The following is a 19,454-nucleotide window of genomic DNA, read 5'->3' on the forward strand; positions in this document are numbered from 1 at the left end:
AATTGTCTCTGACTCTCAGGCCTGGTCTACACTACACGTTTAAACTGATTTTAGCAGCGTTAAATCGATTTAATGCTGTACCCGTCCACACAACAAGGCCCTTTATATCGATATAAAGGGCTCTTTAAATCGGTTTCTGTACTCCTCCCCAACGAGAGGAGTAGTGCTAAAATTGGTATTGCCATGTCGGATTAGGGTTAGTGTGGCCGCAAATCGACGGTATTGGCCTCTGGGCGGTATCCCACAGTGCACCATTGTGACCGCTCTGGACAGCAATCTGAACTCGGATGCACTGGCCAGGTAAACAGGAAAAGCCCCGCAAACTTTTGAATTGCATTTCCTGTTTGCCCAGCGTGGAGCTTTGATCAGCACGGGTGGCCATGCAGTCCCAAATCCAAAAAGAGCTCCAGCATGGACCGTACGGGAGATACTGGATCTGATCGCTGTATGGAGAGACAAATCTGTTCTATCAGAGCTCTGTTACAGAAGACGAAATGCCAAAGCATTTGAAAAAAATCTCCAGGCCATTATACAGAGTCCACAGCACAGTGCTTGCGTGACAAGCGTAACGGAAAGCCAAAGAATCAAATGGACGCTTATGGAGGGAGGGACGGAGGGGGTACTGAGGACTCCAGCTATCCCACAGTACACAGCAGTCTCCGAAAAGTATTTACATTCTTGGCTGAGCTCCCAATGCCTGTAGGGTCAAACACATTGTCCGGGGTGGTTCAGGGTATAGCTTGTCAATGTACCCCCTCCCGCTCCTCGTGAAAGAAAAGGGAAAGCAATCTTTTCTTGACTTCTTTCAATGTCACCCTATGTCTACTGAATGCTGCTGGTAGACGTGATGCTATGGCAGTGAAGAGCAGTATCCGCTCCCCTCCCCTCCCCGGTGGCAGACGGTACAATATGACTGCTAGCCTTCCTTGTCATGAGCCCGTGAGTGCTCCTGGCTGGCCTCAGGTGAGGCTGGATGGGGGCGCCTGGGTAAAAATAGGAATGATTCCCGGTCATTCCCAGTAGATGGTACAGAACGGCTGGTAACTGTCCTCATCATAGCAACTGGGGGCTGAGCTCCATCAGCCCCCTCCCTTTCATGTGCAAAGAAAAGATTCTGTACTGCCTGGACTGTCATGGCAGTGGGATGCTGGGCTCCTCTCCCCAACACTGCTTAATGTCCTGCCTGGACTATCATATCACCGGGAGGCTGCCTCCCCCTCATTTTATCTCACTAACAAGTCACTGTTTCTTATTCCTGCATTCTTTATAACTTCATGACACAAATGGGAGGGGATACTGCCATGGTAGCCCAGGAAGGTTTAGGGAGGAGGGAAGCAACGGGTGGGGTTGTTGCAGGGACACCCCCTAGAATGGCATGCAGCTCATCATTTCTGTGGGATCCGACATGGAGCGGCTGTGCTCTCTGGTTCTCTGATACACTGGTTCTCTAGTACACTTGCCCCATATTCTAGGCAGGACTGACTCTATTTTTAGATACCATAAAGGAGGGATTGACTCAGAGAGTCATTCCCAGTTTTGCCTTTGCGCCCCTGGCCTACCTCAGCCAGGGGCACCCATGATAGCAGCAGAAAGTACAGAACGACAGATAACCGTCATCTCTCTGCCAATTTACAATGGCAGCAGACGGTACAGAATGACTGATAACCATCTCTGCTATCATGCAAAAGCAAACGAATGCTGCTGTGTAGCGCTGCAGTAACGCCTCTGTTAGTGGCGTCCAGTACACATATGGTGACAGTAAAAAAAGAGCTGAACGGGCTCCATGGTTGCCGTGCTATGGCGTCTACCAGGGCAATCCAGGGAAAAAGGGCGCGAAATGATTGTCTGCCTTTGCTTTCCCGGAGGAAGGAATGAATGATGACATTTATCCAGAACCACCCGCGACAATGATTTTTGCCCCATCAGGAACTGGGATCTCAACCCAGAATTCCAATGGGCGGGGGAGACTGCGGGAACTACGGGATAGCTACAGAATAGCTACCCACAGTGCAACGCTCCAGAAATTGATGCTAGCCTCAGACCATGGATGCACACCACCGAATTAATGTGCTTAGTGTGGCCACGTACACTCGACTTTATACAATCTGTTTTACAAAACCGGTTTATGTACTATCGGAATAATCCTGTAATGTAGACATACCCTGAGGCCCAAAATTAGAACACAAGGAAGCTAAGTTTGTATCCTAATATTCTGATTATTCAAGACAGATGATAGGATAAATCTTTCTGTCTCACACAGACACACACTTTAAGATTTTTGCAATTAATTTTTTTTGGGGGGTTACTAATTTTTTAATTGATTTTCATACGGAAACAATGAAAAGCACAAAAAGTGTAAAAGACTTCAGCTTATATAAAAGTTTCCAAATACCACATGCTTCATGGGATTACTAGTAGAATATTGCAATTACATTATTTTACAACTTATCAAAGCTGCAAGACCAGGCAATACTACATAGACATTACACATTAGAGAGAGAGAGGTGGTGGTGGTGGTACCAGTACTAAAATACAAGACATACATGAATAGGTAGAGGTGGTAAGGAGGGACAGGTATGGGGAGGGAGGAGAGAAAAAAATAGGTGGAATGGAGGTCTGTCGTTCTTTGAGTCACCTCAGCATTTTTTATCCAAATATATTTAGAAATATTTCCATATTTCTTCAAATTCATACAATTGTTGTGTATAGCCATGGTTTTTTTTAACAGTTTCTTTCACCATTACCATTGTGTGACAGTAAGTATAGAAGTACACATTATATCTCCCTTCTTAAAACAAATATACAAATGCTAATTGTTAGAATGAAAATTTCTCTGCATATTTCACAACAAAGGCAGAACCAATCTTGCTATTATTGAAGTCATTTGCATAATTCCCATTGACTTCAGTGGTATGAGAGTGAGCCCCAAATCCAAAGTCCTTTCTTCGTTTTTTCTCAATTCTTAATGAAGCAAAACTCCCATTGACTTCAAAGGGAATTTTGCCCAAGTAAACTCAATAGCAACTCAAAATTTGTCCCACCGTATTTAGACTGACTGTACTATAATTTATTACTTTTGGAGTATTAACCTAACCACAGTATGCCTACAGCTTATTCATTGCACATAAGACACATAAGTCTTTTAGTCCAAGTGAAAATTCAGAATTTAAAGCAGCTTTTAAAAATTCATAAATGTGTACTTGGAACACAACAGTGAGATTCTGTGATGATAGAATTAATGAAAGAAAGATTGTGGCTTTAGCATAGGCAGGATGAGTAGCATGAGCTGACAAGGAAATCAATGGATGAATATACAACATAATAGCAATATTTGGGTTCTGATAACTATTTGTAGTACTATTCTTGTTATTGCAAAAAAAGAATAAAAAATTGAGGATCTGCTGTCACAAATGGTGTTTATTACTGGTGCCAAACACTGACTAGCAGTGATTGATGCTCCACTATCTAACAAAATGTGGTTACAGTTGGATGAACATTGCAAACCAATTTCTGGATTGTTCACCTTTTTGAGTGTACTATCTTCATAGCCCTTCGTGTACCTGCTTTCCATGAACAGTCAATGATTACGTTTCACAAGCACAAATAGTGAATTATGGGCTTGATCCAAAGCTCTTTAAAGTCAGTGAAAAAACTCCCATTAACTTTAATGGGCTTTGGATCAGGCCTTAAAAGATCACAGGTTTGAATATTCACAGAAGGTGAACTCTAAATTAGTTTGGAAACATTCACATTAGAAACCTGATCATAAAAGTTTTGCTCATCCTATCAGGGATGACATGTGTCTTATTTAATCAATCGCAGCTAAGTAACACAGCATGAATTGCAGGTTCCAAATTTAAAAAAAAAAAATCTAATAAAGATCTAATAAAATGCTGGTCAGTGTGCACTCCTTGAATGGGAAAGAAAACACAGGCCCTTCTTGTGCTGGTATCTTTGGACAAAGGAGAGAAAGCTCTCATCTCTTGGCAGGACAATGAGTGAAAAATCTTGCTGACTGTGTTCCCCATCTCAAAGCATATGGAATAAAGAGAGAAAGGAAGTGATGGATTGAGCCCAGCCAGAACAGAAGGACTTCAAGCCCAGTACCTATACTCAGGTGGACAGGTTTCAAATGGTCTTTAATGTCACAGCTCCTGGACAGAAATACGATTCAAATATAAATAATGCACTCCATGCACATTTCAAGGGCACAACAGTAACTTGAATGTAACAGTATATCTATGTTAGCACTTCTTAAAAAGAAAAAATTACGTCTTTATATCTGTATATCTTATCTATCTATCTATCTAAATAGATAATATGATGATAAAGGGGAGAAATTTCAGAAAGTTTCCATCTTATTTCCTGATTATCAGTAGCTCCAAGGCCTGAGCATGCAGTCCTTATTCAAGTAAGTAGTCTCACTAAATACAGCACAGGGACTATTTGCCTCAGAAAGCATGTAGATTTGGATACATAGGAGGATATTGTAATGAATACAAAAAAGCTTGCAGATCATGGTATCAGTAAAGAATATGAAACATACACAATCAAAGTCCTAAGTGATCCAGGAAACAAAGTACCATGCAGGTTTTGATAATTAATGGCCATGGACATTAGAGTAGACTTGATAAACTAGCAGTTTTTGTGTATATTTCTTGAACAGTACTACAGCCAGAGATTTGAACCAGGTCCTCTGTGACCTACAGAAGTGGTTCTTAATCTTTCCAGACTACTGTACCCCTTCCAGGAGTCGGATTTGTCTCATGTAACCCCAAGTTTCACCTCACTTAAAAATTACTTGCTTACAAAATCAGACATAAAAATACAAAAGAGTCACAGAACAATAATACTGAAGAACTGCTTACTTATTTTTACCATATAATTTTAAAATAAATCAATTGGAATATAAATACTATACTTACATTTCAGTGTATAGTATATAGAGTGGTATAAACAAGTCATTTTATGAAATTTCAGTTTGTACTGATTTCAATGATGCTTTTAACGTAGCCTGTTGTAAAATTAGGCAACTATCTAGATGATTTGATGTACCCCCTTGAAAACCTCTGTGTACCTCAGGATTACACGTATCCATGGTTGAAAACCACTGACCTATAGACATCAGCTCTTGCCAGCAGATCCAATTTGGGAACATTCTTTTTGTCAACATACTATAGCAGCAGTACTAAGTTTGTATCACTCTTTGAAGCTTTCATATACCTTTAAAAACACAAACGTAAAAATATCCAACAACTCATCTATAATACAGTGTGGGGAAAAAAAGATGCAAAACAATTGGAACTTCATTTCAGAACAGATCAGCATGTCGCAGAGACCAAGGAAAAAACTACAAGCTCTCAGCTGGGAAAACTTGTAATTGCAACCAGCCAGAACACTGATACAGAGATAGCAAAACTACTAACAAGGGAAAAAGAAAATTTAAGAGACAAATAAAGGAAGCATTCTCATATATAAGACATGAACTCTGGTAAATATGACAAAGTGTTCATCAGCAACAGAATGCTGAACTGGCATGTAGGATATATAAAATTGATTACTATGACAAGAAGTTATATAGACTACCATAATAATGTAACTGAAATTTGCTTCCTATAAAAAGGGGGGAAAGAAGAAGAAAAAGGTAAAGCTAGTGGGACTAAATTTGGGGTGAGAGGGAATAAAGCAAAAAAAACAAATTTGCCCAAAGTGATATGTTGGTAGAATCCCACCCTCAGCAAAGGCAATCAAGACTAATGGTAACATTACCATAATAGAATAATACATATTGCTCCAGGGATTCCTTCAACATACCCATCTACATCCCCAGCATGTATGGCATCACGAAAGCTGCAATATAAAAACTAATACCCCATTACAATAGAATGAGAACAAGGCTATGCTGTAAATTCATTTCTGAGTATGAAATAGCTTGTATCTTAATGCTGTACATTAAGGCACACCCAGCAAAAAAGAAACATAGAGTTCTCAGGGATACTGTACCTACCGACACCAATTCCACATATATTATTGCAGCTGCTTGTTATTACTTTTAATTTATGCTTGTGCTAAAGCTGTAGGAGTATACTGTTCATGAAAACTATAGATCTTTGTTATACTTTGTTCCCCCAAAGGATAAGAATATACTTTCTCAGAGAGATGCTTGGTCAGATCAAAACTAACGTAAGTTTAGATTATTGTTGAATGAACCTCAAAAAGGTTCAGACTTTCAATTCTGATAAGCATTGAAAAGCATGAATAATTATTTAAACAGTTTCTCAACTGTCTGCACCTCCTGATTCTGCATAACCAGGGCAGAAAATCTATGAAAGTAAACTTTATTATTGTGGGTTTATTTAAAAAAAACACACACAAATTTATTGGATTTCATAAGGATTTGAGCTTTACAAAATTTTTCTTTCTAGTCACCAGGGCTACCAAATTGCACAGCACAACACCAAACAGAGTCACAAAGGCAGAAAACAATGTAACCACCCTTACATTTTATGCAAGCGATTTTGCTGCCACATTTTGGTGGTTAGTAAGGCAAGAAGTAGAGAAGACAGCAGAATACTCTGTTTGCACATCAGCTCCTGACACTAGTGGGAGGAACAACTTACAGCCAACCAATAGAACAGAAACTTGGAGAGGAATGGTACTGGCAGGAAACAGCAAAGACTAAAATGAAGCTTCTACCACTGTGAAGACCAAAATATGCTATTAATATTTATGTATACTAGGAACAAAGGGAAGTGAGATGAAACTGCTTCTAGAGAAGGTAGGTGTGATTAATTTTGCCTGGTGAGTGAGTGGAGATTCTGGGGAGAAAGGGTGACTTGTTTTTAATAGCACTGAGTTAGGGCTCAAGAGATCAAGAGCCTAATTCATGCTCCTTTTGTGACCATATTTAATTTCTTCTTACCTCACTTCCCTAGCTGTAAAATGGGAACAATGGTTCCCTATGTTCCATAGGTGTTTTGTGAGTAAATATATTAATATATTACATACACAAAACACTATATTAAAATAATATTATCAAGGTTACAAAGTTAACCACTCAAAAGATAGGAAATTCCGGAATTAAAGTGCTGGTGCAACCTTAAGTCTGTCCCCTTGGGCATATGTATTAAGATATGTCTTTAGTTACATGATCACATAGTATTTTTTTCCACAGTAACCCTGCCTCATTTTGTGCACAGAATGGCTGTGACTGCAAAGGAACATTGTGCAAAAACCTCAATTTGCCTGTTCCAAGAAACTCAGGATTTCCCCATGGATTACAGAACATTCATAGTGCTCAGCATATTCCACCATATTATGATCCCACAGAAAGTCTGTGTGTATTAGGGGGGAGGGATAGCTCAGTGGTTTGAGCATTGGCCTGCTAAACTGAGGGTTATGAATTCAATCCTTGAGGGAGCCATTTGGGGATTAGTCCTGCTTTGAACAGGGAGTTGGACTAGATACTCTCTTGAAGTCCCTTCTAACCCTAATAATCTACGATTCTATTATAACAGTAAAGCCTAGTAACCTCTATCTAGGATCAGGGTCCCATTGTATTAAGCCATGTGAAGACAAGTAACAAAGGACACTGCCATAGAGCTCACAATCTACAGAATTCAACAAGTGGAGGAAATAGGCAAGCAGTGTAATGGGTAGATAGGGAAGATCAGAAAAGAAGAAGTCACAGCTCACCACTTGCCTAAACAATGCAAGATAGGAGTGATTTAAGATCTTGGCAGAAGTAGATGTTCAGGAGGAATTTAAAAGAGGATAAGAAGCAAGTTTATTCATTTTGATGGGGAGCTTTTCTTATACATGGGTGCAGGGGGCAGTATGAGAGAAAATGCAAAGGAGCTGGAAAAAGATGTAGCCAAGTAGGTAGACATGTCTATCCTCGCTGATAGAAAGGATGTCAACAACTTAATAAGCTAGTACATCTGATGGATAGGGTGCAACTATGGTGAAAAGCCTTAAAGACAAAGATTGTGTTAGATGTGGGAGAGGAGAGAAGAGGGACTCAGTGGAGGAACGCAAAGGGGAATATGGTCAGAACGATGAGCCATAAGGATGAGCCTAGCAGCAGCAATTTGAGGAAACTCAAGCAACTCTCTGATTGTTATGAAAAGCAGAGGGGAAGAGCTCACTATAGTTGAACTGTGAGATTATTATATGAGGGCCTAAACTAGAGCCTCGATACTCTGAACAAACACAAATGGATGAATTTTTTAAATATTATAAAGTTAAAATGGGCAAGACTTGGACACAGTCTAGATTTATGAGTTGAAAGACAAAACCAAGTCAAAGATTAATGGGCCATGGAGAGTGGGAGGACATATTGTCCACTGTAAGGAAAAAAAATGGAATATGAAAGGGTTCTAGGAGGGGGAGATCTAAACTTAGTTTGGGTCATTGTAGCCTGATTTAGGGTGTACTGATAATATTAATGCAGAGAATATGGGAATTTAATTCATTAATTTAATTTAATAAAAGTAATGATAATAATCAATTATTAATGTTAATTAGTACGGATCTTAGGCTCGCCAATCTGTTTGATCAGAAGATAAAGGTTTTTATCCCGAATCAGGCTCCATAGAATTTATAGAGGATGACAGGAAGTATGACGGGGAGTATGACAGGAAGCTCACTCTGAGACAGATATAATCTTAAAGACTTTTTATTAAAATCAATAATAGTAAATAAATGGTAAAATACCTAGAGTTACAAAGGTACAATTGCATTACTGCTATTCAAAAGATACATATGATAATATAGTTTATATGCAACAAAGCTTTGGTTATTATACTCACACGCTTCCTTGACAACCTGCTGGTAAGAGACACAGAACCAGCCTTACAGTTCAGGTTTCTCAATTCTTGAGTGAGGGATGCAGTGCTTAGAAAAATCTAATGCTAAGAGCTACCAAAATTAAATTAGGGTTGACTTGACTAACTTAAACTTAAAATCAAAGCCTAATAAACAAACTAAGAATAAAACTTAGGGAGACCAAGCTTAGCCTAGTTCCTTTGAAAATTAAAAGTTTAAGAACAACAAGTACAGCCTACTAATTGTAGCAGTCATCATAGATAGACAGAATAGATAGAGAGAATAGAAATAGAATGCAACAAAGAGTCCAACAAAGAGCACCTCATAGACTAACTGATGTATTAAAGCATAAGCTTTTGTGGGTGAATGCCCAATGGAAATTTCCAGAGGCAGGTATAAATATGCAGGCCAGAATCAGTCTGGAGATAATGAAGTTAGTTCAATCAGGGAGGATGAAGTCCTCTTCTAGCAGTTGAAGTGTGAACACCAAGGGAGGAGAAACTGCTTTTGTAGTTGGCTAGCCATTCACAGTCTTTGTTTAATCCTGTGTTGATGGTGTCAAATTTGCAAATGAACTGAAGCTCAGCAGTTTCTCTTTGAAGTCTGGTCCTGAATTTTTTTTTTGCTGTAGTATGGCTACCTTATAATCTGTTATAGTGTGGCCAGGAAGGTTCAAGTGTTCTCCTACAGGTTTTTGTATATTGCCATTCTTAATATCTGACTTGTATCCATTTATCCTTTTACTTGGGGCTGTCCAGTTTGGCTGATGTACATAACAGAGGGGCATTGCTGGCACACGATGGCGTGTATAACATTGGTGGACTTGCAGGTGAATGAATTGGTGATGTTGTAACTGATCTGGTTAGGTCCTGTGATGGTGTCGCTGGTGTAGATACTTGGGAAGAGTTGGCATTGAGGTTTGTTGCATGGATTGGTTCCTGAGCTAGAGTTGCTATGGTGCAGTGTGCAGTTACTGGTGAGAATATGCTTAAGGTTGGCGGGTTGTCTGTGGTCAAGAACTGGCTTGCCTCCCAAGGTCTGTGAAAGCGAGGGATCATGTACAGGATGGGTTGTAGATCATTGATGATGCATTGGAGAGGTTTAAGCTAAGGACTATAAGCGATGGCCACTATAGCTAAGGACTATAAGTGATGGAGTTCTGTTGGTTTCTTTCTTGGGCTTGTCTTGCAGCAGGAGGCTTCTGGGTACACATCTGGCTCTGTTAGTTTGTTTCCTTATTTCCTCATGTGGGTATCATAGTTTTGAGAATGCTTGGTGAAGATCTTGTAGGTGTTGGTCTCAGTCTGAGGGGTTGGAGCAAATGCGGTTGTACCTCAGTGCTTGGCTGTAGATGACGGATTGTGTGGTGTGTCTGGGATGGAAGCTGGATGCATGAAGGTAGGCATAGCGGTTGGTCGGTTTTCAGTATGGGTGGTGTTTATGTGATAGTCACTTATTTGTACTGTGGAGTCTAGGAAATGGACCTCCAGTGTGGATTGGTCCAGGCTGAGGTTGATGGAGGGGTGGGAGCTGTTGAAATCGTGGTGGAATTCTTCCAGTGTCTCCTTCCTATGGGTCCAGATGATGAAGATGTCATCACTGTAGCACAGATAGAGAAGGGGCGTGAGTGGACGAGAGCTGAGGAAGCATTGTTCAAGGTTAGCCATAAAAATGTTGGCATGTTGTGGGGCCATGTGGGTGCCCATAGTGGTGCCACTGGTCTGGAGGTATATATTGTCACCAAATTTGAAATAATTGTATGTGAGGATAAAGTCACACAGCTCAGCAACCAGTTTTGCTGTGTCATCATCAGGGATACTGTTCCTGACAGATTGTATTCCATCTGTGTGTGGGATGTTTGTGTAAAAAGCCTCCACATCCATGGTGGCGAGGATGGTGTTTTCTGGAAGATCACCAATGTAGTTTTCTCAGGAAATCAGTGGTATCATGGAGACAGCTGGGAGTGCTGGTGGCGTAGAGTCTGAGTAAAGAGTCCACATATCCAGATAGTCCTTCAGTGAGAGGGCCAATTCCAAAGATAATGGGGCATCCAAGATTTCCAGGTTTGTGGATCTTGGGTATTAGAAAGAATAACTCCGGTCGGGGCTCTAAAGGTGTGTTGATTTTTTCCTGTGTTAGGGTAGGGAGTGTCCTGAGTAGATGGTGCAGTTTTAGTATATTTCTCACTGGGATCTGAGGAAAGTGGCCTGTGGAATTTGGTATTGGAGAGTTTTCTGGAAACCTCCTTTTGGTAGTCAGAACTATTCATGCTGACAACAGCACCTCCTTTATCAGCGTCCTTGAGTATAATGTCAGGGCTGTTGTAAGTGAGAATGATAGAGTAAGACTAGAAAATGGAGACAGAGTACTCTATCGAGGTGGGTTACCTCTTTTATAGGGCAAAGTGCCAGAAATCTTTCCTGCTATTTCATTCATCACTCACAAAATGTTAGGGTACACTTAACCCATAGGCTAATATGTATGTGCATATTGATGAAGGTATGTACGCACATCAGTCTCTTGTGGTGTACTTGTTAAGTCTGTGGGTACAGCATTGAAAAAAAGCCCTTTGCCATTCTCCATTGTCTATTGGTCTAGCTAAATATCATAGACATAGGCGTAAATACTTTATCTATTTGGGTATAGGATATACAAGCTATAGGTCAACTTTGCTTTCTGAGTAAAAGGTCTGAATATAGATATGCTAACTTTGCTTTAGCTTAACATACACAACCCACTGTAGCTGGGTGTGTCCCTACCTGTATGCTGGTGGAAGTGTAGGACTGGCAGCAGGTCTGCAACTTGTCACAGCAGCACAGAGTGAGAGGGAGCACTGGCTAGTGAGTAAGAGGGCTCAGTGGTACCCTAGTTGCCAGTGGCATCCCAGGAGGAACTCGTCACAATCTCTTCCATTGTTCTCAATCTCAAACTGCAATAAGTAAATACATACATAGGTTGTGGGTGACTGCCCAGGTAAGGTATCAGTTTACACTGATTAACATACTTTGAATGCTGCCTATGGTGGGATTTCTCTCTTTTTTTTTCTCTTTTTTTTTTGAGCTGTTAAAATCCACAGGCTCACAGCTATTGCCACCTGGAAGAGCTGAGAAACATAATGTTTACATTCAAATTGAGAAGTTGCTCAGACATTGAATCCCCTTTCACATGGAATAAGCTCACTGAGATTTACCATAGGAAGTTACTGTATTCAGCCATCAGTATCAACTTCAAAGAAATGGATGCTACATTTGTGGCAAGATAATTAGAAAAGCTGGTTTAGAGCTTTGCTGCTATTGTGTACCTGCTATCTGCCTAATGGATTATTTAATTTTAATTAATTAATTAATTGCAAGCATTTATAATGGTGCCTGTCACCATAGTAGCTAAATGCACTACAAATGACAGACTCAGATGGAGAAAAAATATTTGCCCACGGTAGATAAAATTCTATTTCAAAACAGAACTGAAAGGCAAAACATTTTCTGAACCCATCATTATTAATTTCAACATTGAAAATGTAGAAATGAGAGCAAAAAGTATTTGAATTGTTCACTCCACAGTAACTTCTAGACAGTCTAAAGATGAAAATTCAACTATTGACATTCCCTTTGGATGTCTCCTTGCCTAGGAGAAATGATGGATACTTGCCATCATGTGAGAAATGATGGATACTCCTTGCCTAGGAGAAATGATGGATACTTGCCAAATTCACCCACAGATGAAAAGTATGTTCTGGAATAGTAGAAAGGTTACATTTTTGGCCAGCTAGCCATAAAGCAGAAACTATATCACATGACTTATGTGCCAAGTCACATGAAACCAATAGGTAACAGTAAATAAATCAAGGAGAACAATACATGTTCACACCACAAGCTAGAATTTCTTTGTATAAAACTGCTGACAAATGCATGTGAATAACTATTATATTAAAATGGAAGAAAGTAGCTCAGTTCATGCCTGTTCAAAGTTACCAGTTGTGTGATGGTGCTTTTGGTGATGTGGATATCTGTGCACTGGAAACTGGACTGAAATCATCCACTCACTTCATACAGATTAACAGCCTTCATATAATAATACACTGACCTGAGTGGGATGTGAACAGGTGATGCACTTTAGAAATGAAAGGAATTTTATCCCTGAGCTATCCATTCCTTTAAAGAGCGTGATAACTGATAGGATGATGCCTATATGTTGATTTCAGAGGCGATGTCTACACTACAAGTTAAGAGGATGGTTCCTAGCTTGCATATACATGCTAGCACTAGATCCATACTAATTAGTATAATATAGCCACAGTAGGATGGGCGGAGGCAGCATGGCTGACCTGCGTTGATTACATACCCACAGAGCTCAGCTAGGTTGGTACTTGGCATAGCTAAGCTATGCTACCTCTTCCTGTGCTACTACAGCTGCACTATTATATATACTTGCACTAGTTCTCACAGAGTTAGCACAAGTTTGTGTAGGCAAGTGGGTATCACCTCCCTAGCTTGTAGTGTAAATGTAACTAGAGAGACAGGCACTAAAACATAATTTTCCTTTGCTTTCTCTGCTTCCAGAAACATTTGTCTTGTTTTGTTTTAGAAGTACTTAAGACTTTCCTGGTTATTTCACCACCTCATAAACCAGCCTTTTAACCCCAGACAATATTTAAAAAGTAGCTTTTTGTTGGCCCTCATAATTGATTCTCCAGGGGCCTCTATATGCACTACCTCATCCAAAAGGTATTGCTGCTGTGATGATGTACTGAGGCAGGGGAGCTCTAAATAATGGATTAATATGAGAAGCAGCAAAAATGTACCTCTTTGGCTAGACATATGTTTTTCTCCACTGTGCTGAAAGGCTCCAAAAAATATCCTTCAGTGCTACCATGTAATATTTTCTTTGCATGTATTTTGCTGCTGTGTTTGGCAAACCAGGTGGGATAAAGTCTGAGGCGCAGTCAGGACATTGCGTTTGGACTCTAGCTTTCTCTCTAAGGAAGGATGTTGCTATCTCTCACATGTTTGTATGAGGAGAAAGTGCTTTGATGTGACCATTTTATATGGACATTGCTTCTCTATTTCCTACCCAAATAAATCATTAAGTGTTACTGCATTAAAAAAGAAGAAGCAGAAGCTTGAAACAGGACTGTAAGCTGGCGTGGCTGTCCCTCCATGTCTGCGTCTTGGGGGGGGGGGGGGGAAGGGGGAAGGGCAATGCGTCCTCATAGTTTGGGTCTGTTAGAGCCTTCTCCAAGCAAAGGAAAAAATTAGCAGTTCTCAAGGGGCCCATCCTTCAAGCTCAGCAGGGCCATAAACAGTCTGGGCTCTAGCCCATAACTAGGCACAGCTGCAGCAGTCTATTCCCCCAGTCCTTAAGCAGGGCAGGGGAGCCAACAGTTAAGGCTCTGGCCTGAAGTCAGGAAGAGCTGTAGTACCAGCCCAATTTAGGGGCTCAGGTAGGGGTGATCACCATATGCAGTCTATGGGGCTCTGGTAAGGGTTAGTGAGGAGCGCAGGCATCCTGGCCTAAGGAGAGGGGGGAGACGCAGGCCTGTCCAACTCCACTGCGTCCCAGCCCAGGGCTCTAACAGTGATGGAGTGGTCTGCCACTGGGTCAGCAGGGATCCACCCGCAACACACTGATCTTGTTTCAGGTTCATTCTCCAGCAGACTGTTGTCTGGTTTCCCTGGGCTGCTTGCTACTCTCCCTCTTGGGTGTACCTGTATCCTGAGGTCATCCTCAGTCTCCCCAGGATACACAGCCAAGGGGAGTGGTAGCAACTCCTTCATGTCTGGATTTTCAGGGCTCCCTGGAAGTTGAAACTGGTCCCTGGGGCAGCAGCAGTTTTCCATGGCACTCCACTCCAGCAGCAGGGAAGAAGCATCTGTCTCCTTCAGCAGCTCCCTCCCAAATGAGCTGCTGGACTGGCCTTTTATACTTACTCTTCCTGTCCCACCTCTCTGGTGTGTGGGGCATGGTTCTTCTGGCTCCGCTCACCAGGCAGCTTGCAGCATTCCCTTTGCATCCGCCTCAGAGGGGGGCCACACCTCCCCACTACAAGGACAAATGAATCAAATATCAAAATGAATAGGAATGTTGCGCTCTCTTGCTTTGGTTAAAAAAAATTGGCTTTTTGAAATTTTAATCAGAAAAATCTTCAGACTCATCGATGAACAGAGAGACTTAAGAAGTGTGAAGGTATTTTTGTTTTTGCTGCCAGTTCTGTAAGCACAGTCCAAACAAATGCATTTTACTCTATAAGCCACAGATGTTAGTTTTAGAGTATGTATATATAATACGAGTCTAGTAAAATAAAGAAAATATTTGAGACTATGTTCAATGCCAGCTATAGGCAAAGTCCACAATATCAGTGATGTAGGGCTGCAAGTAAGTGGAACTATAAATGTCCTTGTGCTTTCTTCTGTGTCAGGGCAGTTACTTCCTGTAGCTGGCACTAGACTCTAATCTAATTGAATCAAGGCATATAGTGCCAGTTCCCCACTCATAATTGTATTTCAGATAAGTAAACATTCATGTCTTTTCACTCCATTAAAAACACATTGAATTCTGTAATACTAGATACCAAAGCTAAGCCTCTCCAACAAGGCCTTTATGTGAATTTGTGGCCACATAAAACGTATTCTTCCTAAAAACAAAAATAATCGTTTATGTAAAGGTTTGGGTTTTGCTTGTATACTGTGTGTGCGTGTGTAGATATAAATATTTTTATAAAGTGATGGCAAACAGGAATCAGTTGTGTTACTGTGTGTGCTGCCTCTGGCTATTTACAAGGAAACCTACCAGTTCTCAATAATGTGAAAACCTTCTTGAGAGAAGCAGTGCCACAGCAGTCACTGAACCAGAGAAATCCAATTTGCCTACTGTAAAGTCTGTTCTGTCTGTCACAGAAACTTTAATTCAGTTCAAAATTACTTTGTAGATTCAGCTATACCAGCCAAGGAAGGGTATCTAGTGTCTGACACAGGATTGAAGAGCCTGAATAGAAACTGCCAAAAACACTCAGTGTTGTTACTCTATCTGGAAACTGGAGTCAGTCTTCTTTTCCTCAGGAAGGGTTTGGAGATCATAATCCAAACTCTAAATTCCATCTATTGTTTCTGCTGCATATGAAGATTCCTTGAGCAATATAGTAACAACATAACCTCAAAGTGACTTTTGCCTGATGTTTAAACCTTTTTTTCCCATTTAAACTGCACACGCAATTAGGGGAGAGCACAAATGGGGAACAAAATCAGACATAATAACATGTAGGTGAGGAGTAAGCTGTCTCACTCCCTTCACAGGGCAGAACTTGTAGATGAAAAGAAACAACATGTGAATCTACATATATGTGGATGAATATGTTTTAAATAGAGTTCCCAGACCAGTCTGACATATATTTAAAAGATGATAAACATCTCCTGTGGACTTTTTTTTTTCCACAGTAGAAAAAGAAAGAAGAGATCTAACCTTGCCTTTTGAGTATGCTCTTATTTTAAACAGCAAGAAATAAAGGTTCCTGTTGTTTTGCAATGGGCAAGCCAGTTTTGATAAAATTAATGTGGATGTATTTTCTCCCAAAACTTACACTCAGCTGTATCAAACTGCCCTTTTTTGTTTGTTTGTTTTGGAATGGAAAAACAGTGGGTTGACAATTGATTTATTAGTTCTTTTACACACCTTTGACCTCCCAGCTTTCATCTACTGAAACACCATGAGAAAAGCCCTCCTCACTCTTGCAGTTGCTCAAAACTCAGCAGTTGCACATCCCTGAAGGTTTATGTGAACATTTTTATTTGATTTCTGTCAAAGTGTATTGTACCCTGTGTGTTGTGGGCTTGAATGAACCAAATTCTCAAAGCAAAACTCTACCAAAACTGCTGAGTTTCACTTGGTTTCATGTCAAAACATTCAGAGCTATAAATTTCACATAATTTTGATGCAAAACCATAAATGGACCCATGCTCACTGGAAGCTAGACTCTGGTGTCTTTGAAAGGTTCCCAGATCAGAGTGAACCTTTCAGAAAACCTGGTTTGAGTTTTGAGATCATAATGAAACACTAAACCAGGCAAGTTTTGAGTTTCATTGCAAACATTTTCCAGAACTCAGCTTATAATATTTTCATCCCAGCTGAAATTCGGGGTTGGGAGAGAGCAACTTCTGAAAAAGTACATTATTGTGGGATATGCAGCCAGAGTTTTAAATCAAAGTAGTTGAGGTAAGTTTGGCTAAGATGCTTATCCATACCTGAATAAATCACTAAACAATTTGAAGTACTCTCATCATGAAGTTAGTGGCCAACTCTCACATGGCATAAAAGAAAAAATTTAGGTGTTGAATCTGTAATGAGTTCAGTGTATATGGACCCTCACATGTATGTGGAGTCCCACTGAAGTAAGCTGACCTTCACATGAGTGATGGGATCTACCCACATCAAGCTCATGTTAGGACTGGGTCCTTAGTATTTTAGCAGATGAAAACTGTGAATACTGTCAGTTTGGACTCTTAATAGGTAAAGCTAGTAGGGAAATGGAAAACAGTACAGCTGAGAAAATAATTTGCAATAAATAATATAATTGGTGAATGCTATATTTTGCTCTTTACATAACAGCATACCAGAAAGAAAGCACAGGGACATAGTGGGGTCTAAAACACATTTGCTAACTTTCTACAAATGCAAGGCTTAGCTCTATATGTAATGCGACTTGGAGGAAGCCTTTTGCTAAGGTTAGGTATACATATTTATTTCCCCTTTTCTACACCCAGTTTACCTCTCTCCTGGGCTGCACTCCAAAGTTTAGTCTTTTCAGAACTTCAATTGATTATCTATATCTATATCTATAGCTATCTATATCTATATTTATCTATCTAATCTATATCTAATCTGTCTATCTTTCTATATATAAATACACACACACATTCTTACACACCCCCAGGGCTCTTCTTTGGGACAATTCACCCTTCTCATTGTATATATATGAAACATTCCCCAGACAATGAGAAGGGAAAATTGTCCCAGAGAAGAGCCCTGGGGGAGTGAATGAATGTGAATGAATATATTATATATATTATACAGTGAAGAATCTCTGAGGGAAAAAAAGTCACACAAAATCTCTAAAAGAAAAATGTTTACTAAATCTATATGTCTGTGAATATATGAGAATGCAAACAGTTTATGCATTAAACAATTGTGAATATTATGAATAACAACCCTTGTAAAGATAACACTTCCAAGGGATTAAGTACTTATTACTATCACAAGTTCAATGCAATATATAATTAGGTGCCACACACATTCTTATACTCCCCGGGGCTCTTCTCTGGGACAATTTGTCCTTCTCATTGTCTGTGGAATGGTTTCCAAACCATACTTTGGGCAAGCCAGCTCCTGAAATTGGGAAATAAGTTGGGAAACAAATGATAGTCCCACAGTCTCATTCAATCTTCTCTGAGTCTTTGCAGCATCAGTCTGCAATTTTCATAGCCTGCAGTAAATTCCAGTCATTTTCTTCTCCAGTGTGATGAGGGAGCCTTACGTATAAATCCAACAAAATTGGCAAAGTCCCTGGAACACAATCTTTACCCCCAGATCCTTCTGATCTTTTTGCTGCTGCATAACTGAGCTCCCACTCTTCTTATTTATACAATCCCCCTCTTCCCTTTGAGTTTCCATTGATTCCAGTCTCAAAGAGAGTGACTCTGGATGTGTCCCATCAGGCCATTTTCCCACAATGGAAATCACCCAGATAGCTTTAAACAGTTAAGGAGCATGCCGAATGCCCACAACACACAATTTGTGGATGATTCTATCCCATCCAGCAGATTCGTCCTGCCCAGCTCTTGCAAGTCTGCAGACACAGAGGCTCCCCAAAACCAAACAAGACCTAGGTATGCTCCCCACTGTTTCTTCCTTTATATACATCACTAAATGCAACAGTGCGAGCATGTGGATTACATTATATACAACTACTGCTCTGGCAGAGTTCCAATGGCCTCTGAAATATAAAGGCAGGGAGGCCACTAGTGGGGTCACAAACTATTTAAATGGCTACTGCTAAACTCCTGTACATTATAAGTTTATCTTTTTTTATGTCCTTGAATTTTGTGACAGATATTTCAACCACATGCAGCATCTTCAGGACCATATTGTTATTTGTATCAATACAGGTGATATGTATTTGTGTGTCCTTGGCTCACAAGGAATGGATGGGTTTCCTGAAGAATCAGGAATCATTAAGGTTTGATTAATCCCACAGCACTGAACACTGGTTATGCAAAAATCTAGCCTTGTGAAACTTCACTCTGAAGAGAGGACCATTGACTCGCAGTTGCCTGTTACAGAAGGCCAGAAATCAAAGGCCAAATGATATAAAGAAACAGCGGGACTGTCCTTGGAGCTAAACAGCTGGTTCTTGATTTAAAATCTGACATGAACTGGTAGACAACACAGAAAACTCATTTGAAAGACTGATGCCTACCAGATCCCTGTGCTGGAATTGGGATGACCTAAGGTAAATTTTTAGCATACATGTAAGAACTTTATATGTATAGATTTCTCTATATCCCTGTGAATAAATAGACTTTGCTTTCTGAAGGCTAGTGTGCACTGTTGCAGCCCCTGGAGAAACAGAGACCCAAAGG

This window comes from Gopherus flavomarginatus, chromosome 3 (assembly GCF_025201925.1).
Source record: "Gopherus flavomarginatus isolate rGopFla2 chromosome 3, rGopFla2.mat.asm, whole genome shotgun sequence".
Taxonomy (NCBI): Eukaryota; Metazoa; Chordata; order Testudines; family Testudinidae; genus Gopherus; species Gopherus flavomarginatus.